General features: G+C 34.8%; 1 protein-coding gene across 2 annotated transcripts in view; it reads right to left on the bottom strand.

The window, feature by feature from the left end:
• The window catches only part of LOC140157500 (pleckstrin homology domain-containing family G member 5-like), a 239306-nt gene extending 235574 nt beyond the window's left edge, over positions 1-3732 (bottom strand). For both annotated transcript variants that reach the window (XM_072180711.1, XM_072180712.1), the window contains exon 1: positions 3481-3732. The gene's annotated coding sequence lies outside the window, so the exon portion shown is untranslated. The remainder of the gene's footprint in view (positions 1-3480) is intronic.
• Positions 3733-13607: the final 9875 nt, after the last annotated feature.

The raw sequence follows: 13607 nt of genomic DNA, 5'->3' as shown, positions 1-13607 counted from the left end.
TTCTTTTTAGTTTTTGTATATTTGATTGATTCGCTGACTACAGTGATTGATTGTTTTTCAACTTAATATAGGCCTAATTCAGAAATTTGTAGGCCTGCTAAGTCTGTCTTGTTGAATATTCCCAAATTCAATTTACAAATAATTGCTTTGTGATGTTGTTGATGTTATTTATTTATTTCATCAAAGATATCAAGGCTCTATAAATTTAATAGCAACACATTTTCTAGACGGTGGCGTATCTTCATGGGGCCCAATCGATTTTAAAATTTATAAAATCCTCATGAAAATTGCAGAAACGGCTTGAGCCCCCGCCGAACCACGAGCTCCGGACACGAGCTGAGCCAAGTTTCATGTCTTGACCGTGGATCGATATTCTATTATAATTATTAAAGTATGCTTACGCTTGTTCATTTTCTGCATGGCTGTTTCTGTTATGAACTTACGCCCCTCTGAAATCAAGCGCATGAAAAACCTTTCGGCTAACCTTAAGGGATCTGGAATGAGCGTTTATTGCGTTTCGACAGTATTTTTTGTGGGACATGAGAGCACCTCAAACCTATCGAATTGCATTCTGAATACGAAGCATGTCTTTCTGATATCAAATAATTTTAATTTTTTGAAAATCACAATATAATACAAATTTCATGACAAATTATAAAAATTTGATATTTTTCAAATTTTTGATATATATATCTACATATTAAGAGCAACAAGTGTAATTTGTTCAACAAATAGTAACAAGACTCTGAACTTTACTAAAACACACTAGTTTGCCATTCATGTAAATTATTAGTTGATCTATTCCACATTGAATAAGGTACATAGATGTGAACGGAAAATGTCACATCCGAATTCAGAAATTTAAATGGTTCTCATGCTAGTTTAACTGACAACTACTACTTTGTTCATGTATGGCTGTATAGTGCAACTTGTTCACTACATAAAAACAACAAAAAGCAGCTGGTAGGCTCAACATAGTTAAAAGTGGCAGCATTGGAAAATAAATGTCTGTTTCCAGGTTGCTAGTAAAATGTGGTTTTGACCACTTCTTACCCCTAATGCGCCCTGAAAGATAAAAGCAGAAAGGCCGATTAAGCTAGTGGAGGTAGGCCATACAGAGACAATGAAAAATCACCAACAGTCAATTCTGTAACCCCATTATTTTTTACACACCAGGCCAGATATGTTGAAAATCAAAAAGTGGCGCCTAACCGTGAAATGGGCCATATAACAGTCCTCGAAGTAAATTATATAAATCTAATGATATATTCTTAAAGTGTATGTAGCTGGGAAGAAAAGCCGACGGTCAATTGAAAATTTTGACCTTTCATATTGAAGATATGGATTTTTTTCCCAAAAAGACCTAATTTTTTTTTGGTGTTTTGGGAAAAAAAATCCATATCTCCAATACGAAAGGTCAACATTTTCAATTGATCATCGGCTTTTCATCCCACCTACATACACTTTAAGTATAAATCATCAGATTTATAAAGTTTACTTTGAGTACTGTTAAATATCAAAAAATATCAATTTTTAATGATTTGCCATAAAATGTGTATTAAATTGCAAATTTCAAAAAATCAAAATTATTTGATATCAGAAGGACATTCTTTGTATTCAGAATGCAATTCGATATGTCTGATGTGCTCTAATGTCCCAAAATAAATACTGTCCAAACGTTCATACCCCAGCCCTTAAGTGTTTAAGGTTGGCTTTCAGAGCATTTTGCTTCAGACTGGGCACATCAGGACCCAAGTGTGTGTCCACTCACACCGACTGGTTAAACATAACATAGAGTGGATTAAACAATATTGCTTTTAATTATCACAAGGCAGCAATGGGCATAATGACCTTACTCTCCAATACAAGTGGGTGTAGGTTTTAAATGGAGTCACCCTTTCAGGTAACCTAATTTGAAATTCACACTCCCTGTGTGGAAAATTAAGGTCATGTCCAAGCCAGGAAAAATAGGCAATTTGGCAATTTCCTTGCTGGGAAATTTGGTCATTTAGAGGGAAATATTACTTTTCTGGATCCATAGAAAAGGTGGGAAATCCTGCTAATCTCTCTTGCCAGAAAATAAACATATTTTCCAGGTTTAAATGTCTTCTAAGGATTTAAACTGGAAGAGCCAAATGGTGCGACACATGTATTGTATTCAACAACCCAAATTCCTCATGGCCATATATTTATTATTACTAGTATTATTATCAGCTGAATCTGCATCCCTCTCTAGCTGGCTCAGCTCAACCAGGTCAGCAAGAATCTCAATTTTCTAAAGCATAAAACATTTGGTAGCTTGAACTTTTTGCACCCCTTAAAATCTTGTACAGTATCATGTACAGCTGATAGCCATTGAAATACATGGATGAATGCCAGTGGGCTATTCCTGTTGAAATCCATACACCCCCAGATGGTTGACATGCCCTTATTCTTCCACACAAGGATTTTACATGGGGTGGGTGATTCCATTTGAAATCTTCACCCCCAGTGTGGGCTATTCGGGTTGTGTCGTCCATTTGGGTGTATGGATTTCAACTGGAATAGCCTGATGTGGTTCTATAAGTCTATGGTATGGGTGCAAGGACTGAAGTGCATGTTGCCAACCCTGGGTATAAAGTGGCGTAGATTTCTTTTTGACATGGCTGCATTGCATAGGGTGGATGGATGTTGATTTAAAGTCCATGAAGCGGAGAGTGAATTGGGCATAGAACTAGTAGTCTAGATGAAATGCATGTACACAAATTCGGGAAACCGGTATGCTATATGTAAAGCTAACATGGTTAAATCTGAAGTTTAAATTTACATAGGCCTATTTGCATAACATGCAGGGGACTTGGACATCGATCAATCCCTGGTGGACATAGGAAGGATCCCCCTTTCCCCATTTTTTGGCAAAATTACCAATTGTTTTGTTATTTTCAGCAACTTTTGACACATCAGGCCAAATCCCCCCACACACACACACTATTCAATCCTCTAGATTAAAACATTAAGAACAGCACCAGGGGGTTGATCCCCCCCCCCCCTCATCAAATTGGTGATACACGACACAACAGTGTTTAGAAATTGAGGACAGATTGGTGTTTAATGTCAATATTTTAAAAATGTTTATATCTTAAACATCTCAATCATATGAATTGCGCTTTAGGGGAGTCTAAACATTAACTTCAATAAAATGCTATTTAACTTTCTAAACACCAATCCAATCTGTCCTTGATTTCTAAACACTGTTTTTGCAGTGTGAAGTGTCAAAATTGCCATCTTTATAAAACCAGAGATCTTACATCGCCTCTGATATACACATTTTAATGTATAATTTAATACGTACACACTTTACTGAAAATACCAATAAGCTTTATAAAGCCGCTAACATGGCTAAGCTACTCAGTTCCCATTTTTTCCCACGATAGGTGGAAATCAAAGGTACTGCACTCTTGACTATGATATTGATTGAATAAAATACATTGATTCACCCACCTGTTGTATGCGTACCCCAATGACGTACTAGGAAGGGGTATTTACCATGTTTACTCCATCCACCACTGCTTTCCGTCGACACGAAATATCCCTTGATACAAGCATTCAACAACAATCAAACACGTACAGTAAAGTCCAGTTATTTCCAATAAAATGAACACAACGTAATGATAACAAATTTCTCGTTCAAAGTCGAAAGTTTTCTGTCATTTAGTACTGGTCCCCGTATGTATGCCGCTGTGTGAGCTGTCAATGCGAATGCATGCGTGAACTTTGTTTTTGCAGTAGCTTGAAAAGAGAATTTCCCAATCGAGTGTTTCTAGAAAATAATCGTTGATCACTGGTGAAAAGCCGGTGAAAAGAGCAGGGCAGAGAGGCCAGGGTCACCTTTTAGAAGGCCGTGCGTACCCCCGGGCTAGTACCCTTTTTAAACTTGAAAATAGCTGAAAATCTTACGGTGAAATCATAGGACATTTTAATAGGGGGATGGGGTTGGAAAAAAATTCTTGAAGTATATCAATCCAGCACATTTTGGCGACAGAATAAGGTTAGGCCAAATAAAAAATAAAACATGTTTCACGTCCCTCCCGCTTCCTTTTTTTAGGTTTCTTCAATTTTATTTTTATTTTTTGAAATTCAGTTATAACTTTTGAGTCCTCCCAATTGATGGTATGGTTTGTTGAGGTGGAGAAATTTGAAACTAAGCCCTACACACGAGCCAGCCGCAAGTCATCAATTACAGACATTCACAAGTCAGCTATCACCGATCACGTTGCCTCAACAAACCATACCATCAATTGGGAGGACTCAAAAGTCATCGATAGAGAAGCTGACAAGACCACCAGATGGCTGAAAGAAGCCATCTGGATTCGCCGAAAAGGAAAAGACACTCTAAACAAGGACGAGGGGGCCTACTCACTCAACAACATCTTTGACCAACTCATCACGCCCTCTATAGCGGTTCCTGTTGCCTATAAAAGGAAGCAGTCAGATGTGATGAGTTGCCAGTCTGATGAAACCACTAGTGTAGTGGTGAAACGTCACTAAAATGTGAGTTTAACATCTTCATTTTTATTGGATTTGTACAAAAAGAAATATGTCAACAGTGAAATCTAACAATCCAAATGAACTTGTTCAAAGATTAGAGATAGCGCTTATTTAACATTAGGCGAATTACCTTATTTGAAATTAGAGATAGCGACCTTATTTGAAATTAGAGATGACGAACCTTATTTGAAATTAGATATACCGCTTATTTGAAATTAGAGATAGCGAACCTTATTTGAAATTAGAGATAGCGCTTATTTAAAATTAGGCAAACCTTATTTGAAATTAGAGAAAGCGAACCTTATTTGAAATTAGAGATAGCGAACCTTATTTGAAATTAGAAATAGCGACCTTATTTGAAATTAGAGATGACGAACCTTATTTGAAATTAGATATACCGCTTATTTGAAATTAGAGATAGCGAACCTTATTTGAAATTAGAGATGGCGCTTATTTAAAATTAGGCAAACCTTATTTGAAATTAGAGATAGTGAACCTTATTTGAAATAAGAGATGACGAACCTTATTTGAAATTAGAGATAGCGATCCTTATTCGAAATTAGAGATAGTGAACATTATTTGAAATTAAAGATAGCGACCTTATTTGAAATTGGATATAGCGAACCTTGTTTGAAATTAGAGATGGCGACCTTATTTGAAATTAGAGATAGCGAACCTTATTTGAAATTAGATATAGCGTCCTTATTTGAAATTAGAGATGACGAACCTTATTTGAAATTAGATATACCGCTTATTTGAAATTAGAGATAGCGAACCTTATTCGAAATTAGTGCTAGCGCTTATTTAGAATTAGGCGAACCTTATTTGAAATTAGAGATAGTGAACGTTATTTGAAATTAGAGATATCGACCTTATTTGAAATTAGAGATTGTGAATCTCATTTGAAATTAGAGATAGGGAACCTTATTTGAAATTAGAGATAGCGAACTTTATTTGAAATTAGAGATAGCGGCCTTTTATAGGCCCTATTTGAAAGAGATATACCGCTTATTTGAAATTAGAGATAGCGAACCTTATTCGAAATTAGAAATAGCGAGCCTTATTTGAAATTAGAGATGGCGAACCTTATTTGAAATTAGAGATAGTGAATCTTATTTGAAATTAGAGATAGAGAACCTTATTCAAAATTAGTGATAGTGAACCTTATTTGAAATTAGAGACAGTGTACCTTATTTGAAATTAGAGATGGCGAACCTTATTTGAAATCAGAGCTAGGGAACCTTATTTGAAAATAGAGATAGCGAACCTTATTTGAAATTAAAGATAGCGCTTATTTAAAATTAGGCGAATCTTATTTGAAATTAGAGATAGCGAACCTTATTCGAAATTAGAAATAGCGAGCCTTATTTGAAATTAGAGATGGCGAACCTTATTTGAAATTAGAGATAGTGAATCTTATTTGAAATTAGAGATAGAGAACCTTATTCAAAATTAGTGATAGTGAACCTTATTTGAAATTAGAGACAGTGTACCTTATTTGAAATTAGAGATGGCGAACCTTATTTGAAATCAGAGCTAGGGAACCTTATTTGAAAAATAGAGATAGCGAACCTTATTTGAAATTAAAGATAGCGCTTATTTAAAATTAGGCGAACCTTATTTGAAATTAGAGATAGCGAACCTTATTTGAAATTAGAGATGGCGAACCTTATTTGAAATTAGAGATGGCGAACCTTATTTGAAATTAGAGATAGCGAACCTTATTCGAAATTAGAGATAGTGAACATTATTTGAAATTAGAGATAGCGACCTTATTTGAAATTAGAGATAGGGAACCTTATGTCAAATTAGAGATAGCGAACCTCATTTGAAATTAGAGATAGTGAACCTTATTTGAAAATAGAAATATCGAACCTTATTTAAAATTAGAGATATAAGCGACGTTATTTGAAATTATAGATACAGCTTATTTGAAATTAGAGATAGGGAACCTTATTTGATAATAGAGATAGCGAACCTTATTTGAAATTAGAGATAGCGAACCTTATTTGAAATTAGAGATAGCGAACCTTATTTGAAATTAGAGGTAGCGACCTTTTATAGGCCCTATTTGAAAGAGATATACCGCTTATTTGAAATTAGAGATAGCGAACCATATTTGAAATTGAATACATGAATCCAAATCCCACCCAAGTCCATGGGAGGTGATTTTGAGAAAAAAAAAAACCTGTGTATCATTTTAATTCCTTCAGTTAGATTTACCTGGTCAATATGGTAAGTTGTACGTGCAAATAGGTGGGTTAAACTGTATAGGTATGACGATTAGAATTTCAGGGACTTCGGGGGGTTCATTTTAAATTCTGGACTTGGGTGGTTTTTTGAATCATATACAAAGACAATAATGTTGAAATGAGATTACCACTAGTAAGATAATACAAAATAAAGCACACAGTTATGTATAATGTTGATAAGCATTCTGCCATGTAATATAAACCACACACTTTCCTTGATTAAACCCATTTTTTTCAAAAGTCACTCTCCAGCAATGAAGATGTTACAAGTGGACTTTTATACATACTGGATTTCAATCAATGTGTTACAAGACTCAAATCATGGACTTAGGTTGATTCTTTCATACATGCTATTTTTCACATGCTCAATAGACACAGAGGATGAATTTGAGTTGTTCTTCATACATATGACAGGCCTATGTATAGCAACACTTTCCCATGCTTAACTTAATTTGGCCAAAGTATGGACTTGGGTGGCTTTTGTATTCATATATTCAATTAGAGATAGCGCTTATCAAAAATTAGGCGAACCTTTTTTGAAATTAGCTTGGAAATGTAAATGAATGAACGAAAAGTCATGGAAATATCCAAATGAGCTCTGCCTCTCAATGATAAATTCTTATATTCCGCGCCATATATCTTTGAGCTGATCCTGGCTGTGATGGTTATTGGAATTTCTGAGAGTGGATTAAGGGTTCTGGAATGAGCGTTTCGAGCGTTTCGACAGTATTTTTTGTGGGACATGAGAGCACATCAGACATATCGAATTGCATTCTGAATACGAAGAATGTCTTTCTGATATCAAATAATTTTCATTTTTGAACTTCACGATATAGGCCAAATACAAATTTTATGACAAATTATTAAAATTATATATTTTTTCACATTTTTGATATATAACAGTCCTCTAAGTAAATTTTATAAATCTAATGATATATTCTTAAAGTGTATGTAGCTGGGAGGAAAAGTCGACGATCAATTGAAAATTTTGACCTTTCATATTGAAGATATGGATTTTTTTCCCAAAAAATTGTTTTAGTGTTTTAAATAAGGTTCGCCATCTCTAATTTCAAATAAGCGGTATCTCTAATTTCAAATAAGGTTGCTATCTCTAATTTCAAATAAGCGGTATCTCTAATTTCAAATAAGGTCGCTATCTCTAATTTCAAATAAGGTTCGCTATCTCTAATTTCCAATAAGGTCGCCATCTCTAATTTCAAATAAGTTTCGCTATCTCTAATTTCAAATAAGGATCGCTACCTCTAATTATAAATAAGGTTCCCTATCTCTAATTTCAAATACGGTTCGCTATCTCTAATTTCAAATAAGGTTCGCTATCTCTAATTTCAAATAAGGTTCACTATCTCTAATTTCAAATAAGTTTCGCCATCTCTAATTTCCAATAACTAATTTCAAATAAGTTTCGCTATCTCTAATTTCCAATAAGGTCGCCATCTCTAATTTCAAATAAGTTTCGCTATCTTTAATTTCAAATAAGGTTCGCCATCTCTAATTTCAAATAGGTCGCTATCTCTAATTTCAAATAAGGTTCGTCATCTCTAATTTCAAATAAGGTTCGCCATCTCTAATTTCAAATAAGGTTCACTATCTCTAATTTCAAATAAGGTTCGCCATCTCTAATTTCAAATAGGTCGCTATCTCTAATTTCAAATAAGGTTCGCTATCTCTAATTTCAAATAAGGTTCACCATCTCTAATTTCAAATAGGTCGCTATCTCTAATTTCAAATAAGGTTCGCCATCTCTAATTTCAAATAAGTTTCGCTATCTCTAATTTCAAATAAGGTTCGCTATCTCCAATTTCAAATAAGGTTCGCCATCTCTAATTTCAAAAGGCTCGCTATCTCTAATTTCAAATAAGGTTCGCTATCTCTAATTTCAAATAAGGTTCGCCATCTCTAATTTCAAATAAGGTTCACTATCTCTAATTTCCAATAAGGTCGCCATCTCTAATTTCAAATAAGTTTCGCTATCTCTAATTTCAAATAAGGATCGCTATCTCTAATTTCAAATAAGGTTCGCCATCTCTAATTTCAAATAAGGTTCACTATCTCTAATTTCCAATAAGGTCGCCATCTCTAATTTCAAATAAGTTTCGCTATCTCTAATTTCAAATAAGGTCGCTATCTCTAATTTCAAATAAGGATCGCTATCTCTAATTACAAATAAGGTTCCCTATCTCTAATGTCAAATACGGTTCGCTATCTCTAATTTCAAATAAGGTTCACTATCTCTAATTTCAAATGAGGTTCGCTCTCTCTAATTTCAAATAAGTTTCGCTATCTTTAATTTCAAATAAGGTTCGCCATCTCTAATTTCAAATAGGTCGCTATCTCTAATTTCAAATAAGGTTCGCCATCTCTAATTTCAAATAAGGTTCACTATCTCTAATTTCCAATAAGGTCGCCATCTCTAATTTCAAATAAGTTTCGCTATCTCTAATTTCAAATAAGGTCGCTATCTCTATTTCAAATAAGGATCGCTATCTCTAATTACAAATAAGGTTCCCTATCTCTAATGTCAAATACGGTTCGCTATCTCTAATTTCAAATAAGGTTCGCTATCTCTAATTTCAAATAAGGTTCGCTATCTCTAATTTCAAATGAGGTTCGCTATCTCTAATTTCAAATAAGTTTCGCTATCTTTAATTTCAAATAAGGTTCGCCATCTCTAATTTCAAATAGGTCGCTATCTCTAATTTCAAATAAGGTTCGCCATCTCTAATTTCAAATAAGGTTCGCCATCTCTAATTTCAAATAAGGTTCACTATCTCTAATTTCAAATAAGGTTCGCCATTTCAAATAAGGATCGCTATCTCTAATTTCAAATAAGGTTCGCCATCTCTAATTTCAAATAGGTCGCTATCTCTAATTTCAAATAAGGTTCGCCATCTCTAATTTCAAATAAGTTTCGCTATCTCTAATTTCAAATAAGGTTCGCTATCTCCAATTTCAAATAAGGTTCGCCATCTCTAATTTCAAAAGGCTCGCTATCTCTAATTTCAAATAAGGTTCGCTATCTGTAATTTCAAATAAGGTTCGCCATCTCTAATTTCAAATAAGGTTCACTATCTCTAATTTCCAATAAGGTCGCCATCTCTAATTTCAAATAAGTTTCGCTATCTCTAATTTCAAATAAGGATCGCTATCTCTAATTTCAAATAAGGTTCGCCATCTCTAATTTCAAATAAGGTTCACTATCTCTAATTTCCAATAAGGTCGCCATCTCTAATTTCAAATAAGTTTCGCTATCTCTAATTTCAAATAAGGTCGCTATCTCTAATTTCAAATAAGGATCGCTATCTCTAATTACAAATAAGGTTCCCTATCTCTAATTTCAAATACGGTTCGCTATCTCTAATTTCAAATAAGGTTCGCTATCTCTAATTTCAAATGAGGTTCGCTATCTCTAATTTCAAATAAGTTTCGTCATCTTTAATTTCAAATAAGGATCGCTATCTCTAATTTCAAATAAGGTTCGTCATCTCTAATTTCAAATAAGGTCGCTATCTCTAATTTCAAATAAGGTTCGCCATCTCTAATTTCAAATAAGGTTCGCTATCTCTAATTTCATATATAAGCGGTATCTCTAATTTCAAATAAGGTCGCTATCTCTTATTTCAAATAAGGTTCGCTATCTCTATTTTCAAATAAGGTTCCCTATCTCATAAGGTTCACTATCTCTAATTTCAAATAAGGTTCCCTATCTCTAATTTCAAATAAGGTTCACTATCTCCAATTTCAAATAAGTTTCGCTATCTCTAATTTCAAATAAGGTTCGCCATCTCTAATTTCAAATAAGGTTCGCTATCTCTAATTTCAAATAAGGTTCCCTATCTCTAATTTCAAATAAGGTTCACTATCTCTAATTTCAAATAAGTTTCGCTATCTCTAATTTCCAATAAGGTGGCTATCTCTAATTTCAAATAAGTTTCGCTATCTGTAATTTCAAATAGGCCCCCTAAGGATCGCTATCTCTAATTTCAAATAAGGTTCGCTATCTCTAATTTCAAATAAGGTCGCTATCTCTAATTTCAAATAAGGTTCGCTATCTCTAATTTCAAATAGGTTATCTCTAATTTCATATAAGCTATCTCTCATTTCAAATAAGGTCGCTATCTCTAATTTCAAATAAAGTTCGCTATCTCTAATTTCAAATAAGGTTCGCTATCTCTAATTTCAAATAAGGTTCGCTATCTCTTTTTTCAAATAAGGTTCCCTATCTCTAATTTCAAATAATTATATAAGATTCACTATCTCTAATTTCAAATAAGGTCGCTATCTCTAATTTCTAATAATGTTCACTATCTCTAATTTACTCCTCTATGCCTATAGCCTACTACCGTATAGGCCTATCATATGGGAAAAGCCTAGTACACTCCAAAAACTGTGTTTGCCGTTGAACGTGCCTTTAATGGACTAGGCCTACACGTTTACTGGCATGTTTAGAACCCGGGGGGGACATTTTTGGTGGGTAGGCCTATGCTCCCACGGAATTTTTACGTGGTGGATCTTTGGGAGCTGACGGCCTACCGGTAAAAGGTGGTCTTTTGGAGCTGCGAACCGCGTTGCGAACAAGTAAAATGGGGGATTTTTGGAGAACAGTCAAAATTAAGTGTCTTTCTTGGCTTTTTGGTTATAAATCGCTTGAAAAAAAGCCAGAACTTATGAGGAATGAGCCATTTTGGGGTCTTTTTGAGAACCGGAAATGATCAAGGGTCTTTCAGAGCTTGGTCAAATATAGGAGGTCTTTCGGAGCTGCGAAATCCAAAAAGGGGTGGTCTTTCCGGGGAGCATACCCGTATGGTCATTTGTGTTAAGTGCCCCCCCGGGTTTAGAAGCCAAACATGTAGGCCTAGGCCTACTATAATTAAGTTAACATCAATGTTCAATGCCTCACTTGCATTATCTATCAATACTTTCTAAACACGTACAGTATAAGCACGTATTCACAAAGTGAAGAAAACTGTTTAGGAAAGTTAATGCTCAAGTTTAGGCACACTATTTTTGACTGACGAATTTATAGTAGGCCTATCCTCAGATTTTTGAGGCGTATCGGATCGGGAGCAGGCAGTCTGGGAGCAGCAAAATGAATTAGTGTTGCGCCCCCTTTTTGGATTTATATTATTCTATTTGTCTATTTAATATAATATGAATAAAGAGGGCGCAAATCAATTTACTGAAATTTCCAGACAGTGGTGCGCTGACGACCAAGATCAGTGTTGATTATACGCAAAATAATACAAAATTGTGTTAGTAATCATCTGCATCTGTGAAGCTGTTACATTCCGGGGTTGCGTCCGGTGGCAAAGCGTGGTATGTTTGCTTTTTTTTTTTTTTGCCAGGTAAAGTTTTTTGTTGATTATAGTGTTCTACGGGGTGGGAGTACCGTGACGGGGTCAATTTGAGAATTTAAAGTTTATAGCCTACAGGATAAAAATTAAAAACTGGTCCAATTTGCTAAATTATTCCTCTCGACGATTATGAAGATTATCATTCATCCAGGTAATAACAACCATGAACTTGAGATTAATCAGATCTACTGTACTTAAGTTTTTATGAGTGGCAACTGGCAATATTTCACATCCTATCACGGATGCATGATCAGAGCTGATCAGTAAGTTCAGAAAATATAGTTTTACAGCTGTAGGCCTACGCCTAGAACTCTGAAAATAGAAAAATGCTCCAATTTTGATGATAATGGTCTCGAATTGTTCTTTCTGTTCAAAAGAACTATAACAAAGAATAGTTTGAACCACCTAGAATGACACACAGTAGGTAACACAGCACACTAGGTTATTGCAAATGATTACATAGCAGTTACAGGTAGTTATAAGTATCTTTATTAGAACAGTTAGAATTAATTAGTAGGTCTAATTAGAAATAGCAACAATTTGATACTATTTTCATCGAAATTGGAGCATTTGATCCAATATTTGATCTATTCAGACCCTGTGGATTTTCAAATTTAACCTTTGACCTTTTAGCTTATAAATCCAGAACTATATAAGTCTGAGGTAGGTCAAACTATACATTTTCTAAATCTTTATACGAGATCGAGAAGAGTCAAGTTCTACTGTCTTGGAAAATGTTTAGGGTATACATTGGTTAGGCCTACTTCTCGCATTTTTGGACTAAATACTAGGTGCATGGAAGCTATATAGCAAACATAACGACCACACTTGCATTGGCTTAGGAAGATTTTCAACATGGGGGGGTAAAATTGAAAAATCTTTGGTGGGCCACCCTGGAGGTGCCCGAGGGTGGTTTTCCGCTAGCGCTATATAGGTCACAAACACCCATTTTCCCTCTAATTTATCACCGTGATTTTTTAACTTCACCTAGAATTATTGGGGGGGCTGAAAGGTATTCCAGCCCCTGATGCAAAAAAAAAAAAAAAATTTCGTCCCCCCTTTACAGACCTCAAAAATGTCAGCCCCCCTTTTTTTGACATGAAAATTATGGGCCAACCCCATAGAAACGCACTAAAATTATCGAGGGGGCCGGTTCCTAAGGGGTGGTGCAATAATTATGTGTACCCCAGGGTGGTGAATTCTCAAAATGGTCTGCCAAAATCGCTGGCCCCCCTTTGGCCGTGCCAAAAATCTTTGCCCCCCTTTCGACGTGCCAAACCCCCCCCTTTACAAGAAACGATCATTTGAAAAACAAATATTATATCATAACAATCATCACCTTATTCACCTGATATGTTGTTTCATGGGGGCTTTAAGTTACAAACAGAATCAACAAAATAACATTTCACTGAAACTAATAATCATGAGGCCTATAATTATTTTCAATTTCACATGA

This window comes from Amphiura filiformis, chromosome 7 (assembly GCF_039555335.1).
Source record: "Amphiura filiformis chromosome 7, Afil_fr2py, whole genome shotgun sequence".
NCBI lineage: Eukaryota > Metazoa > Echinodermata > Ophiuroidea > Amphilepidida > Amphiuridae > Amphiura > Amphiura filiformis.
The sequence above is the reverse complement of the archived record's forward strand: the minus strand, read 5'-3'. Positions and strand labels throughout refer to the sequence as shown.